This window comes from Xiphophorus hellerii, chromosome 21 (genome assembly GCF_003331165.1).
Source record: "Xiphophorus hellerii strain 12219 chromosome 21, Xiphophorus_hellerii-4.1, whole genome shotgun sequence".
NCBI lineage: Eukaryota > Metazoa > Chordata > Actinopteri > Cyprinodontiformes > Poeciliidae > Xiphophorus > Xiphophorus hellerii.
Genome location: NC_045692.1, coordinates 16,225,886 through 16,245,260, shown reverse-complemented (window position 1 = coordinate 16,245,260; position 19,375 = coordinate 16,225,886). Strand labels below are relative to the sequence as shown.

The 19,375-nt window shown below is 34.8% G+C and overlaps 1 long non-coding RNA gene across 2 annotated transcripts in view; it reads left to right on the top strand.

The window, feature by feature from the left end:
• Positions 1-315: 315 nt before the first annotated feature.
• LOC116711649 (uncharacterized) overlaps positions 316-19,375 on the top strand; it is a 32,176-nt gene continuing 13,116 nt past the window's right edge. The window contains exons 1-3 of one of the 2 annotated variants that reach the window (XR_004337296.1): positions 316-618; positions 1,175-1,246; positions 4,085-4,123. This is a non-coding gene — a long non-coding RNA (uncharacterized LOC116711649). The remainder of the gene's footprint in view (positions 619-1,174; positions 1,247-4,084; positions 4,124-19,375) is intronic. The other variant, XR_004337295.1, reaches the window with a different exon arrangement.

Here is a 19,375-nt window from a genome sequence, read left to right as displayed (position 1 = left end):
CAATTAATTGTATAAAGATGGCTTTGTTAATTAAACATGATATCATTTCTCTGTAACACATTCAGTCATGCACCCGCTCCCCTTTTCCCAGAGTGAATAAGCTGCAGTCAGTGACCCAGATCTATGTGCAATGAACTGCTTGACTCAAGACTGTTGTTTTATTCAGCGCACTCACTGTCAACAGACGGGCGAGGAGGAGGATGAAGGGCGGGACGTCACACTGATATTCCATCCTGATTGGCTCCCCATCTCATAACCCTTATCGCTATTGGTCGCGCGGGGTGTCCTTTCTGGGAAGATCTGTCATCGCCGCCGTTTCCCGCGCCATTCGCGTGCACGCGCGTGAGAGGGGACCAGACACGCAACCGTTAGGAGACTGTCTGGAGTCTGTCTCAAATTGATAAATTTGGAAATGGAGTTTTACGGGTCTCTGTGCATCTACAAGGAAGCCGCCTGCTGGGAAATTTGGATTTTGCGCTCCTCCTCAGACGTCGCTTCACCTTGAGTCGCCACGCTTTTGACGAAATGTTTATTTTTCTTCTTTAGAAAACAAAAAACCCAAAGTTTTTCCCCCCTCTTCTGCAGTCCATCAGCAGGCAGACAGCTCCTTGTGCCCAGGTAGGTTAAGGCAAACCCTGGAGTGCAAGCAGCCTAACAGAGCGGATGCTGCAGCATTACAGCAGTGCTTTTCGTATTTTTTAACGCTTTTTCTCCAACATCTTCCTCTGCTTACATACGCAACAGAGTGGGAGAAGAGATAGTCCCATTCATTTGTGCTGTTAAAAAAATAATTCGCACCGCATTCGCGTTCGTATTATTTTGTGCAACTCATGCCAGACAATAGCGGTGTTGTTGTGGGGACTTGACCTCATTCACACACTACTTCAGGAAGATGCGCAGGTGACGCACCTTTGCTGACGCGAGGCTTTTTGATTAACTCCACGCGCGCTCGAGCTCTGTGTTTACTCAGCAGCCACCTGAGGGGCACAACCTGGCTTTAGTGCGTTTGCTTTAACCCTTTCAGCCACAGCACCAAGCACTGGGGATTTTTTCTTTTTCCCGAAAAAGCTGTATTCTATTTATCCTACGCAACATGCACCTAAATTGTTACATCATGATGAATTATGAACTCTATAAAATGCTTCCCTTTATTGTGTCTGTTTATGCTCTGCAGGGAATTGTTCCTCACCCATGGAGTTCAAGATGAGTGCATCATGCACGAGGCAGCCTATTAAAGCACATAAAGGTTTGTTTTGGTATAAATTTTAGGGATAGATATTTTTCTCCCATAGATAGATAGATAGATATTATGAAAGAATGAAATTAAGTGTTATTGTTGAATTGGATCTAAGTTATTAAATTCCACATTACCGCCCTTGAAAGGCATCAGTGCCAATTACACTGAACCCAACTGGTCAAATTTATCACTAGCATGGGGAATGTGACTTAATTGTTATCATGTTTCAGATATGTGATAATGCAGTAATAATTGCAATTCAATATGTTCAGCAGCTCTAATACTCTGTTGCTTAGAAATTTGGCCTAAACTACACAAGGCCTTTAGCGTTTAAATAATAAATGCACCATATTGTGGAGCCTGTATCGAAACTCTTATTCTTGCTTACTATATTTATTGTTTATCTCCCAAAAACTTCTCTATAAGTTCTCTCATTCAGCCCAAGATTTTACCGTCATTTTATCGTCAAAGTACAACAATCCATAAAACAACATGTAGGACTAAGTTAGATAAGATTAAACACTCAAAGTCCACATTGAAAACCAAAACTCATATTTGGAGCATTAAGTAAAAAAAATAATAATTATAAAGTTGTGAGTTTGCTGAAACCTGGAAACCCTAGAATGCATGTAACCTCACCCAGTTTAAACGATGCGCTTGATGGTCTCCATTATTTACAATGAATATGAAAATTTTTTTAAATACTTTTTAAGTAATTTAATTAGATAGACAGACAATCAGAATTCATTGATTTCTGGAAAAATCACAACTGATCTGTGTGAGATGCTGCTAGTCTACTTCATCTGAGATGAGCTTAGACTCGTCTAGACACTTTTTTCCAGTCGCTGCAGTTGTCTGCAGACTGTTCAGTCATATGACTCAGTCAGACAGGCAGTTCCTCCTTCCTCGTCTCAGCTCTGTTTTGGCAAGATGGCTGCTGAGGCACTAATGCTGCATTCGTGACGTGTACAATCAAAGATAGGATTAAAAAATAGAAACACGAGACTAATGGTGAATCAGCAAGTCTAGATTGCACTGGATTGCAATGCATTAGTATTAAAAGCATGCGGACACCATAGGGAGGTCGCATTTTTGAACCGATATTTCTGACTGAAATATTTTTGGTTTGCGAGTTAGAGGCTTTTTTCTCTTCTTTTCAGCAGGTTGCATGCATTGATCAACTGAACTCCGTACAATTTTATTATTTTCATCTTGTTCTCAGTCACATTTTCTTTCACATGCTCATCGAGTGCTGCAGATCTGAGACGCTTGGTAGCCATTTTGTCTTCTACGTGCATGCAAGAGGCTTGCAGGACATCAAACTATTAAGAAAAACACTAAACAAACACTCTCCATGTTATCGTCTTGACTTTGCATTTTTAAAACGCGTCGAAATATCGTAGTGTTACATAGAACCAGTTTAAAATTAAGTCTGGATGTTTATTATTTTAACGACTTTGTAATAAATAAATAGCTCTGCCTATGATTATACGTGTGTAAGGATAAACAATTTAATGTTGCCAATAAGTGCTAATTTTATAATTCAAACATTTTTTTGATTACTTAGCCGATGTTTTTAAGAGCTATAGCTAAAGGTTATTGAAAAATATCCTGACCTACTAGAGTCCACTATGTAGCGGGACAGAATTAATTTCACTGTATTTGTGTGTATTTTGTCTAATGTTTAACTAATTTGCTACTTATAAATTCTGTTATTAGAAGGTATGTGATTGAGGACAAAGTTTTTTTATTTACAGTAGTAATTTACAGTATTTTTTATGAAGAAGAACACAACAGTTTCGTGAAAGTAAATATAAACCTTGATGCACTGTAAAAAATGATATTATACAATAAATTATGTTCTTTATAGCTTGTATAATCGTTAAAACAAAACAAAAAAAAAACAAACAAAACCTGTCCTGCAGTTGAAAGCTTTTTTTTCTCTACAACTTTCTTTTCTGAGGGAGTAATGCAAGTAGCCGAAATTAACTTTGGTTTAAAAAGTGCTCCGAGCGTCCGTCTGACATTACAAGTTACATCCACTCACTGAGTCTGTGATGTTTATCTGTTTGCCATATCATTGACCAGCCTGGACAGATCTCTTCATTATCATCTACTTAGTGCATACTCATCTGCCGTCAGAGGGGCTCCTTTAATCTCTTGTGGTCCTGGTTGCTTTAATGCTTTCTGAGTGCTTGCTGATTGTGTTGTTTACTGAGGCATGAAGCCGCCTTTGAAAACATGCAGAAGTTTTTACAGGTCCTGAGTTTCTCTGAGAAAAGTAGAAAGTAGAGGTATTTTCAGGCTCGTCTATTAATTTTGTGTTTTCAGCTGTAAATTGGCAAACATGGATTATTAAAACATTTTTGTGGGAATAAATTATGCACAAAACATATAACGTATACTTTTATAACTAAAAGTACAACTACGTTATAAAGAAGTAAAAATTTCTCTTGATAAATGCGGCTGGTGTTAAGATGATAAATTATAGAAATGTATCTGTTCAAAATAAAATTATTTTGCATACATGTCCTACATTATGTGTGCCAGAAAGAAGCATTTGCAACCTTTTTTTATAATTAAAATGTTAAAAATTAAATCAAACTTAATTTATCATTATGAAAACAAGCAGCTGACCTTAAATAGAAATTAGTTTTTCTATTTTTCAGACAGACAGTAGATGTAGTTTAGGTTGTTTTAAACCATTCAGCACTACAATGACAGCGAAATATATTTTATTTGAAAATGTTTGTTTTTGTGCTTACAGCCAAATCTTCCACACAATCTCACACTTGTTTGCTAGCACTTCATTCTCACAGGTGATTCATGTTTTTGCTTTTCTTGCAGCTGCTGACATTGACAGTTATGATTTCCTGTCAACAAATGGTAAGATATGCGTTGACCTTTTCATTAAAGCACATTTGGGTAAATTTAAAATGGAGTAAAGCAATTCTAGGAAGGTTTTAAGGCACTACAGCTATAATATGATTGCCTGAGGGAAATATCACTCCACGGCACACAACGGTGTTTGCAGAGGTCGAGCTCTTGAACTGCAATGCCGTTTCTGTACGCTACACAGCTGAAAATTTGACTAATCAGCACCGTTGCCATCGCTCACTTCTAAACTGTGATTGGTTTTTATCATGGGGGATTTTTTTGATCTCTTCATGACATAATCATGGATATGAAACTCGTAACTTTCACTTGAGGTTTGGTTGAAAAATGCTGATGCAAAAAGCACTCCGAAGCATCCTCCCTTGTTTTCTATTGGCTTGCTGTCTCCACCCACAGTGAGGTCATGAGGTCCAACATCGTGACGATGTCTGGTGAAAAACAGGCTTTCATCTTGGCTCTAATGCTTCCTGAGGTTTAATGAAAGGATTTTTCTGGGTCTATTTCTGAATGCGAACAGAGTTAAATCCAAGCACATTTCAAAGCACGGCCCTCTGGAAAAGCATCCACAGCAACAGTCTTTGCCTGGTGAAATGGTGGCGTGTTTATCTCAGCAGTTCTTGCTGCATGATGACGCAGTCTTCTTTGACTCTGTCGTGGGACATTTCAAATGAATACCTTGTGTGTACTTCAGAATGTCTTTTGTCAGTCTGGCAAAGCTTGGGTCCACTTACTTGGGCCCACAACTGCGCAACTGAGACCCTGTGTTGGTCTTAGCCTTTATCTCAAAGCCATCAGCGTCCATTTTACTTCTTGGCAGTTGAGATAAACTGTACTCAAGCTTTTAGAAAAAAGAATCTGAACTCGCAGTCTAAGTCCTAGAAGAAAATCCTACAACTTTTACGCACCACACAAACTTTTCCTCAGAAGATATTTCAAAAACAATTATGCATGAACGGATGCATTAATAAAAATGTGGTTAATAGTTAATAAGTTAAATTTTTCTTGATGGCAGCACAAATAATTATGTTTATTTTATGCTATTATAATTAAAACCTTTGTGAATGTTCAGAATTTTAAACATGATCTTACGCAAGCTGTGCAACTTTTGATACAATGAATTAAAATACGTAGAAATTAAAGTTTCAAACATTTTGAAGCAGTATTTAAATCTTATTATACACCGCAATTATATGTTGTTATAAAATGATATCGATTGCTATATGATATATGCCGTGCACCTTTTTTTTTTACTAATTACATTAAACAAGAAATTATACAAGCCATATGTTAATTAATTAAATTACGTGTTTTTAAAGGAGACATTTAAATCTTGAAAAATACTTTGACTGTGAATTTTTTTTTATTTTGAGTTTTCTGAACCAATATAAAAAACTCCTTCCTTAACTGTAGCTAAGTTTTGATTTACAGCTTATAAAAACTGAATTAAAAAAAAAATATTTACATGATAAATAAAATAGATATTAACAGTGCAGCAAGTCATGTATCAAAAACACGACATAATGCAAAAATAAAAATGGTATCATTTCATCGTTCAGTATTCCAGTATAAAATTTTAAGATATATTGTCATATTTATTGTTTAACGGTTCACATCATTTTTTGCTTATAGATTTATGCGCTCATATTTATGCATTTATTTTCATTTTAAATCTAACTACTTAATTCACAAAATATTTGATTCATATTAAACTTTTAATTCAAAGAAAACACAGCGATTAACTGATGCTATTTGTGTGTTAGGTTGCAATAGTTAAAAATTAAAGATTTGAACGATAACGAAGTTGCATTATTTTGGGAATCTACGTTGAAGTAAAAAAAGGCTTTATCAAGATTTTGTGGAAAGTACAGTACACTGTGATTTAATCTAGCTAAATTGAGTGATGTGGAGGTTTAGGAGACCCTCCTCCTTACTTCTTGTTTTCGTCCACTGTTAAGATTTTGTATGAAAGCCAGACTGGGTTCTGATGCCACGTAGCACAACAGTGGCTGTCCATAACGTCATGTTTAGTCTCCTCTCTGTAGTCACGCAAAAAGTGAGAGAAAAACCTAATCTTTTGGGATCATGCACATGCAGGAATTCCATATTCCCAACTTATAGCTTAATGTCAGACTAATCAACTTTTCCCTTATTAAACATACAATTTCTTGGCTTTTGCAACCATGAGAGATAACTTCACCACATTCATTTCAATGCATTTTTATAGTTTCAGTTTATGTTTCTTAATGTTGAATTATTGAAAACATTATGCGATTTAGGATTTAATTTTGTTTAGAGCACAAAAATATGCAGAGAATAAACCACTGTTGCTTTTTAACAGTTTTTTCTCTGATTTTTAACTAATATTCGGTGTTTAACGTTTCTCAAACATAAAATGTTTGAAAATGTTTCTGTATAAGATGGATTTTTCCAAATAAAATTTCCGCTTCTTAAAGCCATCTTGAGCTAACATCCGACTGTTGTTTGGTTAACCACAGGTTCTGTCTTTCCGCTGAAGTCGCAAAATAATTAATGAATATTAGGATCACATTAATTACAGTATGTCGCGCTTACATTGATTATAGTGCAAATGTAATCTTCTTTTTTTGAGCTTTTTGGAAAGGTAAGTGATTTTACTGTCAACAGTCTAAATGTTGGGTGTTTGCCCTGCTTGTTTGTGATCCTGCCACTCTTCAGATGTGCACGTGTTGCATGTCCGCTCCCCTCTGCCAAAAAACTGCAGCAGTGACAGCTTCAGCAAAATACTCCCTATTCTCATTTATCTTCAAATCTGACCTGACTTTAACAAGGAGCGTGCCCATCCACAAACATTTAAACGACTCGAGGAAGGCTGGCAAAGTCCGGAAGACCACTGTTCATTGTAATGTTTCTTCTCGACAAGATATTCTCCTTGTCTCAGACAAACTTCTGCTAACTTTAAGTCTTTAGCTTTTATTGAATTCTCGGCATTTACTAAGTAAAAGATGTAACTGGAGTGAAGCCTTACAAATGAAGAAAGACTATACAATATACGATTATCCAGCACTCTGGAGTCTAACAGAGGCTAGCTGTAGTATTTCATGGAGAATGTATTGCTTTCAAGCACAATAACTAGCATGCTATGTATAAATAGTTTGCTCTATCAATAAAAGATTGATTTAAAAAGTTGACAAAAAATTTGACTCGCAAAAAAAATAAATAATTAATTGATGAAACGATACTATCTGTTTTGGTTAAAATAGGTGGTAGAGAGATTTTGCTCTCTACCACATTTTTACATCTGATGTTAAAGTATTGAAAATTATCATGACCATATTAATGGGTTTATATAGTCAGTAGAATAAAATCAAATTTTGATTGGATTAGAAATCAAAAGAATCCATCAGATTGTTAGAACAAAAAAAGTGGTAGACATACTGTATCTTTAGGGTCCAGTCTAGTTTTCAGTTAACCACTTATTTGGTGTAAATACCTTAACACCGAAAGGAGTTAAAAAAAACAAACAAAAAAAACGACATAGATTTCATAACAAAAAACGGGGAGGGCTGGGCAAAATATGATCAGAGAATAATGTAGTAGTTTAGTTTTGAAACCATAACTTAAAAACATTTTTTATACTTTACTAACAACTATAGTAGTATTGGTCAATACCTAAGTTTGATAGACCTTGTTTTGTTCCAGCTTTCTACACAACACATTAAACATCACATTTCAAACTTAAAGAGCATTTATAGCAAAAGGAAAGTGCTGTGGTTTGACTAGCAACTGACATACTGATGGACTAACCTTTTTGGTAAAATAACAACAAACATTCTGTTGTTATTGGAAAGAATGAAAATTAATCAGATGCTTATAAAAAACAGAAATCAATGAATCTTTCAATACTACATCATAAAAGAAGATATTTGCGGATCTCTAGGAAAGGAAGCACAGACTCCCAGAGTCAGCATTGATGCTGAAGTTAGGGTTCTCCATATAGTTTTTGAATTCTGAGGGAAATATTTGAAATGTGTTTCTAACAGGAGCATTAACTCCCTCCTGACAGACACACATACACATTTCCAGTTCAGGGTATTTGCTCAAAGTTACCATCAAAGTCAGACTTGTGAGAATTGGCAGTATTGCCTGCATTTTTCTTTAATTGGGGCTTATTCCAACACACCTTGAATACCTGCTTTCACTTTAGCCATTTGACCTTTTTTGTGAATTAAGACAGCACGGCAGAGTTGAGCTCGTCATCCCCGCGGTACATCATAGTTCAGGGGAGGCTGCACCATGACTAATTAGTAAATCTCACTTCTCTCCAAGGTGAGAAAAGAAAATGATTTTCTTTGCAAGAAGCTCGGGGGCTTGATGAGTAAATACCCACCTGCACTAAGTTGCAGTAACCTAATAAGTCTCCCTGGACTTCGAAAGGGAATATTTCATATTTCACTGATCTCAAACAGCCAGTTTTGCGTGTCTCATATTCGACTCAGAAAGCCCGCTAAAGTGGCTCAGGCTGCACCCATCGACTGCAGGGTCTCTGCTGTCACACAATGGCATGGAAAGGTCAGGCCTAATGAAGTCGGGGGTGCGACCCCAAGCATTCAGTGACTTTGCATGGGTTCCCATCCCACCGCTGCAACCATGCCGGTTAATCCCTTTTTGATCCTAATTGATAGGCATTAACATGATCCTTATCCAGGAGCTGTGTTTTGTCTTCCGCACTCCTTCTCTTTTGGTGTCAATGACACAAAGTGTGAAAGCGTTAAGCCAAATGTGAAATTGATATTTTTCATGTTTGTGTGCCTAAACTGTGGCTATGCTTCCAAACAGTCACACTGAAGTTCTCAGTGCTCAGCGTTTTGCCCTTTGAGACTATCAACAGGACTTAGCTTCTAACCTCTGGAATCCGACTGCGATGTGAATGGTAGCGGCCCATTTCCACATTGTTTTCCTTAGAGTCCTTTCATCTTCATCAATAGGCAATTATTGTCTTTAACTGGTAACTAATGACCCTCTTTAAATTGTTTTCTTAGACTCTTAGGTCAGAGCACATGTCACTTTGAAAGTGAGGACAAGGTGTGACTTCCAAAGTGCAGATGTTACACCAGTTCTCACAAGTTTTAACTAAACAAATGTATTTAGTAATGTTTTATATAGCTATTGTTCATTGAAAAAAGCTCAGTTACCAACACTTTAGAAATGTATGTAACAATTTGCATACCTTTTAGTTTGGGTAGATTTTTTAAAAATACATTTCTTCACATAGAAATTATGCTTCACTGCTAAAACACACTTTAAATAATTATTTGAATTTGTTTACTTAAACTTTTAATTTGAATCAGAATTCTTTATCAATTTCCCAAATATAAGATTAAAAATATCTGCAGTAGTAATAGTAAGTTGTCTATTAAAATTAGACAATTTGCATGAAATGAGAAAACAACAGCGCTATAAAGAGTTACTTAGTTTTTTGGGGGAAGTGATGGTTATAAAGTCTTGCAGCTGCTCTGAGGAAGGAACTGTGGTAATGCTCCACTGTGTGTCTAGGATGATGTAGTTCGTCACTGAAGGAGTTCTCCATTTCAACAATGTCTTTATGCACTCGGTGGGACACATTGTCTAACACTTGCAGTGGGGCATCCTAGTTTAGTGCTATTGCTAAACTAATATAAGCTGGATGCGAACTTAAATTCTTGCTCCATCTTTCCCGGCCTTATGACAGTTCCAAAGTTTTACTTTGCTGATGCATGCATTTATAAAACATGTCAAATAAACGTAGAGAGCAGAATGCCTCACATGACGAATTAGAATAATGGCCCCCAACCTTATTTTTAGAAATATTTGTTCTTTTTGTCTATTTCGACTATCACATGCTTGTACATGTGTTGGAAGAACTGAAAAATTAGTTTTCTCTCCTCAGGCTGTGTAAAAATTCTTTTTTCGCTGCACTGAATTGAGCGTTCTCGAAGTCTTCTCTTAAAATATCCTGTGGGCTAAACTTTTTCTTATGTGGTGTCCAATGACTGTTATTTAATTGTTTAGAAATGTTAATGGGGCATAGTTAGTTCTGGAAAGAGAAGAATGTTGTCATTTCTGCTCTTTTGCTGCCATGGAACTTCCCAGTAGATCTGTACTTGGAGTTTTTTTATAAAGTGTGAAATGTCCGTGGTTCTTGCATTAAGCTTATGGCTTATATTTAATACCGATCAAAATTTTCTTTATCTCTTTAAACATTTAGTACGGTGCATCCAGAAACAGTATAAATTGTTGCATTCCTTGTTGTATGTTGATGTATTTTATGTAGAGTTTATCTTTTGTAGCTAAGTTTAGCTGAATTGGTTCAATACAAACATCAGACACCTTGATTTGGAATAAGAATTTAGGTTAATATTTAAGCCCAATTCTGCATTTTTCCCCAATTATTGTTTGAGTCATCTACTTGTAAATAAAACTATGCCTGTGATATGGTCTTTACTTAGACTAACAATAGATATGTATTATCTGAATAGTTTTAAATGTACAAATATATCTTTATCTAGATGGGATAGGTAGAGAAATTGTTCCCATTAAATGGCAAAGCTCTCCAATAACCTCTGCTGTCTCTCAAAATGACATCAATTTATCTCATTTATTTGCTATTACATTTTAATCAGTAACCTTTTCAGCACACAATCAGTGTTTTATAGCGTCACTTGTGTTTTGGTTTATTGTGCACAAAATATTTGGTGGCAAAATATCAGAATTAGTCATTATGATGTAAAATTAAGTCTACCCATACATACCTACAATTCACAAGTCAGTCTTGGAAAAGCTTATGAAAAGACTTAATTTTTCTCATGAAAAAATAATGAAGTACTTCTACTTCAACTGAAAAATGTTGCTGTTCTTCCCAAAAAAATCCAACTAAAAAACAGGAGAGAACCTTATTTTCCAGCCTGCTTTACAGTCTACTCCACTGTCAAGCCTGTGTGATTTAAATTTAGTCAAATGTAGCTGCCCAGCAAGGTCAGTGTCTGCTGATGTCTGTTTGCAGCCCAAATATTTGTGACTGTGCTGACTGCCTGCTGCCATAAACAATACTCCCAATTACAGGGTGGCATCAAACACACTGCAGATAAAGAAAATCTGTGTGTCACAACCATGACTCATATTTTTATGAGAAGGAGATTTGCTGTATTCCATGTTTTAAATCAACATCTTCTACCATAAGAATACAACAAACTCAACAAGACAATTTTTAGGTTAAATTTTTCTTCTCCTTTTGTGAGTTTAATAAATTCAGCCTTGGCTCTTTCTGTATGCATGTGTAGTTTCTCTCTGGGTACTCTGGCTTCCTCCTACGTTCTATAAACATGACTCTTAGGTTGACTGGCCTCTATAAAATTGTTCTTAAATATGCAGGTGTGGTTAACTCTTTGTTGCCCTGGGATGAATTGACATCTTCCTAGTGACTACGGGAGTTGGGCATCAGAACCCCCCATGAGCCTGCAAGGACAAATGTGTACAAACAAAGAATGAATAAATGAGATTATAAAGTACGTTTATTTATTTGGATATCCCTCACGGTTAATTAAGCATCACTTAACCAAATCAAATGTTACGTATTATGCTTTTTTCTGGTTGGTGCCAAATCCTGGAACTGGAACTGGATGAGTTAAAATCCTGAGCTTAAAGAAAACACATAACTAAACCCAATATGATCTCAAAGTGCAGAACAATAGAAAAAAGTCACCTTTTGTTTATTGGTTTGGTGACAGAGTTACACGTGGCTGGACTTTGTCATTTTACAGAATGTCATTTTACAAAAGCCTTACATTTTACCTCTGAGTTTAAAATTTGAAAAACATAACAGGAAAGGACCACAGATATTGTTGTGAAGTTTTAAATGGGACATAGATAGGAACATACCTGTGTTAGCTGTAAAACTGAGGCATAGTAGGCTGTTTCCAGCACCAACCCCAAAGCAGCATTTTAATGGCCCCTATCTACGTGTCAGCTTGTCTAAAAATGCACACCTTATCTTCTTCAAAAAACGTAACTTTAGCCAAGAGTCCAGTTTCTATTGGATTCCACTCTTCTTGGTGCTTGTGTTTAGCTGCCATGTTCTTTGCAGTTATTGTTCTTGATTAAATATAACTTAATATGTGAATAAATTCTTCTATCATTCCTCCTGGTCAGATTTGTTTGAGACTTGAGACTAACTTTGTTATCCTTGTATTTTCATAGGCAGTATGCTTATAGCCCATTTGGAAAACCAATCTGAACTGGAGCTTTAACTTCCTGGCTGATGTCTTTAGATGTTCCTTCAATATCTCCCATTTTTCTTACAGATATAATGATGGTCTTTATGACCAAACAGTTCCACTTTATTTCCATCAGACCACAGGATGTGTCTCCAAAAATGAAGGTCTTTGTGTCTGCATGCATTTGCAAACTACAGTTTTTTTATTTGTCCCTTGGAGTAATGGCTTCCTCAATGCTGAGTGGCTTTCAGGCAATGTCAGTACAGGACAAGTTCCACTGTGGATAATGGCCAGCTTACAGTGTAAACTGTGGACTGCGACATGTTATGCATTGAGATAGTATTTTAGGGCAGCTCCATTAAACACAACTAGAACACAACAATAGTTTTTTCCAGCGTCCTGTTAGATCGCTTGTTGAAGCAAAAATGAATCCCCAGTGATCCAGGAGGAGTGTCTTTGTTGTCCATCACTGTTGTTTGAGAATCTTGCATTACAGGCAGAAGTGCACAAATACAGTTTCCAACCACAACCTTTGTAAAACATATTGTGATTAATATTGTGATTTTTTTAACATTAAAGTCTATGTAATTAATCAAAATGAACACATTATAGTTAAGGCTCTAATCTTATTGTACAATATGTGTGCAATTCTGGTACCAACTGCATGATATAGGGAGCAATTCTTTTCAACATCTGTCTGAAGATGCAACATAGAATATAAAAAAATGTGTTCTGTGTTTTTATTTTTTTTTAAACAAGATGCTCATCTTACACATTTATATTTCTATGTAAATTTATCTCTATGTGGGATAACATCTTTACCATAATGAAGTTACTTTTATTTCTTCAAATAGTTTTGCTGAAAATCATAATTGTCTTTAGATCAATGTTCCATTTCTGAAATCGCTAATATTTGTACACTGTAAAAGATAATGGGTGTTAAAATTTATATTCAAATAGAACAAAGCTTTGTTTTTTTAAACCAAATTTAGTTAACAAAAGAAAACAGTAGTGGTTGTAGCATTTTCTGGACAGCCGTATGTGATTTTTGTGAGTAAATTCAAATCTGTACAATTAAGAAGCACTCTTCACCATTGTGCTTAGCAGCGTGCAACAAACCACTCTGAGCTGTAAAACGCCAGGTGTCATGTTGGTTCTTGTTGGTTTCACACAGCGATTCCATTTCCTCCCTGGAATACGTTTTGCATGTCTCCAAAGGACTGAGAGCTATTTCCAGTTTGTTTGCTACACTGACTAATGAGTTCTCCATAAGTCCTGATGACATAATTTGAAGATCGCCAAGGAAAAATATCTAATTATGTAGTTCAGACATTACATACTGGGACTGCGCTCATGTACTTCACTCGACTGGCACCACCTGCCCTCTTTAGATGTCGCACTGACTTCCACACTGTTGAGATGCTGAGCTGGTATCTGTTCAACCCCCACCACACATATGTGCAATGACTCCTTGGTGGGTTGGACTTTAGATACTTATTGTTCACTAGATTAGTTTTAACTAAAGAAATAAAATAAAATAAAATGATTAAAAGCTGAATGCAAAAGATTGAGAGATTGACTGAATAATGACGCATTGACAGTAAAAAGTGGGGAAACTCTTCAATGAGATGACAACAAAGAGAAATATGTGGAAAGGGTCTTTGTTTTGAAGATTTTAGTCTGCTGTGTGATTAACTTGGTAGTATTCGTCTTTATTCTGACTGCAGGAGGAGCGTTTGTGCTTCTTGTTACTCTTTTTTGTGCAAATTTAAAATATGTGGGTTTTTGACGGGGATTTTAGAAGGGAGTGGGACTATACCCCAGATGTATTGTTGTGTAAGTACTGTATGCCAGTGCTTAGGTTTGCTTCATTTTTGGCTGGAACTGCACCAAATATGTTTACACTTCCACTTTGTTTTATTCAACCAGAAGAAAAAACATGCAAAACAGTTCATGAATTTCAAAACAGGACAGTCACCTGAGTACGTAGAGAACTATGTTTTACTTTTAAATGATGCAAAGGCACAGAAAGCTCAATGGAATTTGGTTTGCTCATATTATATTTTTTATATTTTACGTTTGAAACAGTATTTATTGTGTTGTTTTCTTTAAAACAGAACAAAAAACAACCATTATTCTCACTGATAAAATAGCACAATGAGATGTTGATATAGCATGTTACATATTAATGTTGTCAAAATGTTATCTTGGTTGTTAGTTTGATGTAAATTAAAACAATCATTGCTCAGAATATAATCAGAATGTCATATTTTGACATTCTGCTTATTATAGAGTAACAGAACCAACCTACAGTCAGCTGTTTAACAAACATGCAACTGTAACTTGACAGCAGTCTTACCTTAATATGAGTGATGGCTGGCACTCCTTTAGTTTTCTTGGCATTTTCTGTCTTATTATTAATATTTCCAAACAACTGAATTTGTCTTTCTTGCAACATGGGGAAACATTTTGTAGCTCTCTTTCAGTCAGCTGACTATCAGTGCACAGTCAGGTAGGAGACTGGCAATGCTAGGCATCGACTACTTGATGATCCATGCAGTTTCTCTGATGCCTTTCATTAAAAATCATTAAAAGGATTTAAAACGCTAAGAAAAGTATAACAGAAAACTAACACTTTTAAAACCTTGATATGATGTTTTACTGATAACTGTCCTTGTCTACCCTTGATAAAAGTGAATCAATCAATCAAATTTTATTTGTATAGCACATTTCAGCAGCAAGGCATTTCAAAGTGTCAAAGAATGTAAAATGGAATAATCATTTAAACTGGAGGCACCTCTAACTATTTCTATAAAATAAGATAATTATGTTTTTTACACTTTACCATTCTAATTTGGTCATAGGCAGTATAGAATAACTTTCAATAAGTAATCCATGACTTTCTCTTTCTCTGGAGGATAGATGATATGACACAGTTAATTTTCTCAGCCATTTTTTTAAAGGTTAAGTCAATTTACATATTTGCATAAAACAAAATAATATTTTGCTGCAGTAGCATTATTTCATACTAAAAAAATTGAAAATCCAATCTTTGGCTTGAGTACATTTATTGATTTACTCAAAAGATTCTGCATTAAAAGAAACTTTTCTACAAAAAATAACAGGTGTGAAAACAAACTATTCACAAAGTAAATGCATCAAACGTATTTTTCTTTGATTATACTTTACTTTTTTAAATTGAACCTTTAATTAGTCATGTGTGAGACCCTGTTTCTTCTACACATTCATTTTAATTAGCCACTTTTCAAAATGGGTAAGATTAGAGAACATAACACTCATGTAGGATGGATGTTTTAGATCAAGATATATGAAAAAAAGGTATTCACTTATCCTTATTCTATCTACAACATATTTATAGTCAGAGCAATAATGAAACAGGTTAAAATAGCTAGAGCTATTTTGAACCAGTCGGAAAAATGACTCAAGTTCATCCTGCCACGAAGCACTTTGAAAAGGACGGTGATGGAAGTTAAAAAAATCTCCAAAGCTAACATATACCAATCTACTTCCCTTTTTTATGAAACTATGCTGATACAGTAAAAGATGTATTCATTTAAAGGTTTTTTTTGTGCACCTTTACCAAGTGTGCCAATAAATATGGAAAGTGCTGCAGACATAAATATTTTTGACCCTTTCTAGCCAGTCATTCTATGCACATCTTTGCTGTATTGAACTTTTGTCTTGCTGTTTTTGGCAGTAATTGCAATGCAAATCACTAAACCACCCGAAATGTGAAATATGTTTCATTTTTTTCATAGTGCTTACTATGTACTATTTTGCACATAGTAAGCAAAAATGTGCGGTATCAAAACTCTTGCGTCGTGCAATGGCATGTCCAAGTCATGCTTATAGAGAAGAAAATGTAGCTTGAATGGAAATTCATAACTCCAGGCTTTTTTTGGACTACTTTATGTCATGAAATAGAAGCCTTGCAGGTTACCCTCTTTCGTTTTTCTTTTTGCATATCATTAGGCTAGAAAACTGCTTCCTCTGTAAACAGATGAACACATCAGGATGCTGCTGTAGTTATAGCAGGGAAGGGAGAAGCTTGTTGTCATGTGTTCATGCAGGTCTTTTAAGACACTGACACTAATTTTCGTTGCACCCAGGGTATAGCTGTCAAGAAAGCCCAAAGTCAGTTGATTTCATTGATTTTTTTTCTTCTTCAAACTACCTTGCAGAAATGTGCTGTGTGACCATTTTGGACTGTGTGTTGATAATACACCATGTAACAGATTTTCTTAAAGACCATCCAATTTTTATTAACTTTTTTTTTTTTTTAGCAATTTACAAATTTTAAATTACATTTTTTAATTGAGAAACTGTTGTGTGAGAGACTTGGTGAATGATTTTTGCTGAAAATTATTATTTCATAACAAGTGATATTTTTTTTTATTCCACAATTTAAATGTACTCAAATTAAAGGTTGGATTATTCTAAATTTTTCAGTGTAAAATCATGCTTCTGCAATAAAATATACATTTATTTCAAGCTTTTTTATACATCCTTACTGTGGATATCAATAAAAGTGGAGGGTGCTTTAAATTTTAGTTTTTAGATAAAAGTAAGACAACTTCAAAAAGATGTTACGATATGTATTAAAAATGTAGAGATTCTAATTTTTCTTTCTGTTTTGAAGGGTCGATAAAAATAACATTGTCAAAGTTTTGTCTGTTTTCACTGTAGATATTGTGGGAGTTTCTTATCTACAAAAACATGCAAGTACGTTAATAATGTATGCATTTTGTTCCTGCAATGTGGATTTCTCTAATTCTTCATCTCCTTTTGAAATCTAAAACCTTAAGTATGTGCATTCTTTAAAAAAAGAGTTGGTGATAAGTTATAACGATAATCTTGCTGGGTGCATGTGTAAATATGACTAAAATAGACAATTTTAGGACTGGCCGTTGGCAATAAAATTTTAAGTTTTGCTAATCTTTTGGAATCCAACAAATTATTGTTTTTAGAATAGCACAATTAAAAAACAAAATCACACTTGCAGTTATCTGAAACAACTTTCCTCACCAGTGTTGCATATCTTCCTTTTTTTCCAACAAAACCATTCAAGAACAAGGGCAGCATCACCTCTGCCAGTAATGAGTTTGTTTATTCTCCAAATTTTCTTCTGAGCTCAAACTGAGAGAAAAAACAGGCCATGCACAGCAGAGCACATAATCAAGCATTAGCTAAATAAAGCTTCAGAAATCCCAGGTTATATATTCGTGTGACAATATAACTCAGGGTATCATACCTGCAGTGACTGCATGTTGAACATGAACACCTTTTTAAGGAGGTTAGTGAAGTGAGCAGAGCACATTATTACACTCAACAAAGATGTGCAGGATTTTAAATTGGACATAATCTTCAAAAGAGAGCAGTGGGGAGTCATCAAGTCGTCTGTTTCAAAGATGAATAATTCTTTAAACTCCTGTTGAAAATGAAGGTTCTTCAAAATGACCTCATGTTAGAGTAGCAAAAATGAAACCTAAATAAGTCTCCGAAAGTGTACATGGAGACATTTTATTTTATCTGAAGATACATTTTTATGCCAATTTGTATTAAAATTCTGACTTTTTTGCTGAACACTTGCACTTTATGGAGTTTTGATGCTGACATTATCTGCTCCAGAGGTCAAATAGCACAGGGAAGATTAGTTTTTTAATCAGGTTATAGGTATTGCAACTAAAGAAAAATGACTGAAAAGCAGATTTATAAATTGCAAACTGACGGCCATAGCAAGAGTAATTAATGTTGCAAATCAGTCGACAATCAATTAGTTGAAACTCTGAACTTTTCAAAATTTACTACATCTTAAATCATGCCGATTTGTTTGATTTCACTTCTTAGTTCTGTTTTCCAAATTTTTATACGTCATTGTTTTTTAACACTGTTTACATCTAACATCTACTAGCATTGGTCAAGTTAGAAAGATACAACATCAGTTTTTCAAATCATTGACTAGGCTCACCACACAGGGCGCCCTGTGGTCAGGGGACAACCAAATATTGATTCCAATTTCTATTAATTTTATTAAATATTTTAGTGCTTTTGTACACAGTCATATTCAGTATATTAGGAAATAATTTAAAAGTTTTTGTTAGCAACTCAGTTCACTAAGTGAAACACATCATATAGATTCATTACATGTACTGATCTTTTATTTCTGGTAACTATGTTGATAGCTAAGATTAGAATATTACATCAGATCAATTAAAAAACATTTTTAATACAGAATGCTTATTTCTAAAAATTACTTTTAAGCTGACAAATGAGTCTCATTGGAAAGTTCTAATTTATTGAATATAATTGTATATTATGGTGTTTTTCAGACATGTAGGAATATCCTAAGATATACCATGTTCTTTTTTTCTATAGCATTTTAACATTTAGATTTGGTTAATTCAACATTTTGTGCTAGAAAATTACTAAATGATAAAGTTTATTTAGTGACACTTTCTAATATGGACGTAATAGCCCTCTGCCAAGGGTGGCAAGCTGCAGAGGGTGTAACAAATTATTCACATACTTTTTTTTAATTGACTTACTAGTTTCAAACATTTCAAAACATCTTATGTTTGGAGTAATTCAATATCTTTTACTCCTTATTCCTTAATTTTTGACCTGACTGTAAGAAAATACTCTATGCTGAGACTGCAAGAGAAAACTCTGACACACTTTGGCTGGTTAATAATGCTAACGTTGGTATTTACAAAGAAATTTTCCTTTAATCAAAATGGCCCTTTAACTTATAGATGCCAGTTTGACTTTAGTTTAAAATCTAAAAGTATTTAGTTGGCTAAGTGTATTATTACATATTGCACAGAGATTCTTTAAAATAAAACTTTGATATTTTCAATCTTTTTTATTTTTAGAAAACAAACAAAAAACATGTTCAATTCTTTATTTTTATGGAAAGCACAATATTTCGACAATTTAAACCCTTTTTTACACTCATTACAAATTATTTGCAAAAACTGTGTTTTTTCTAAAATTT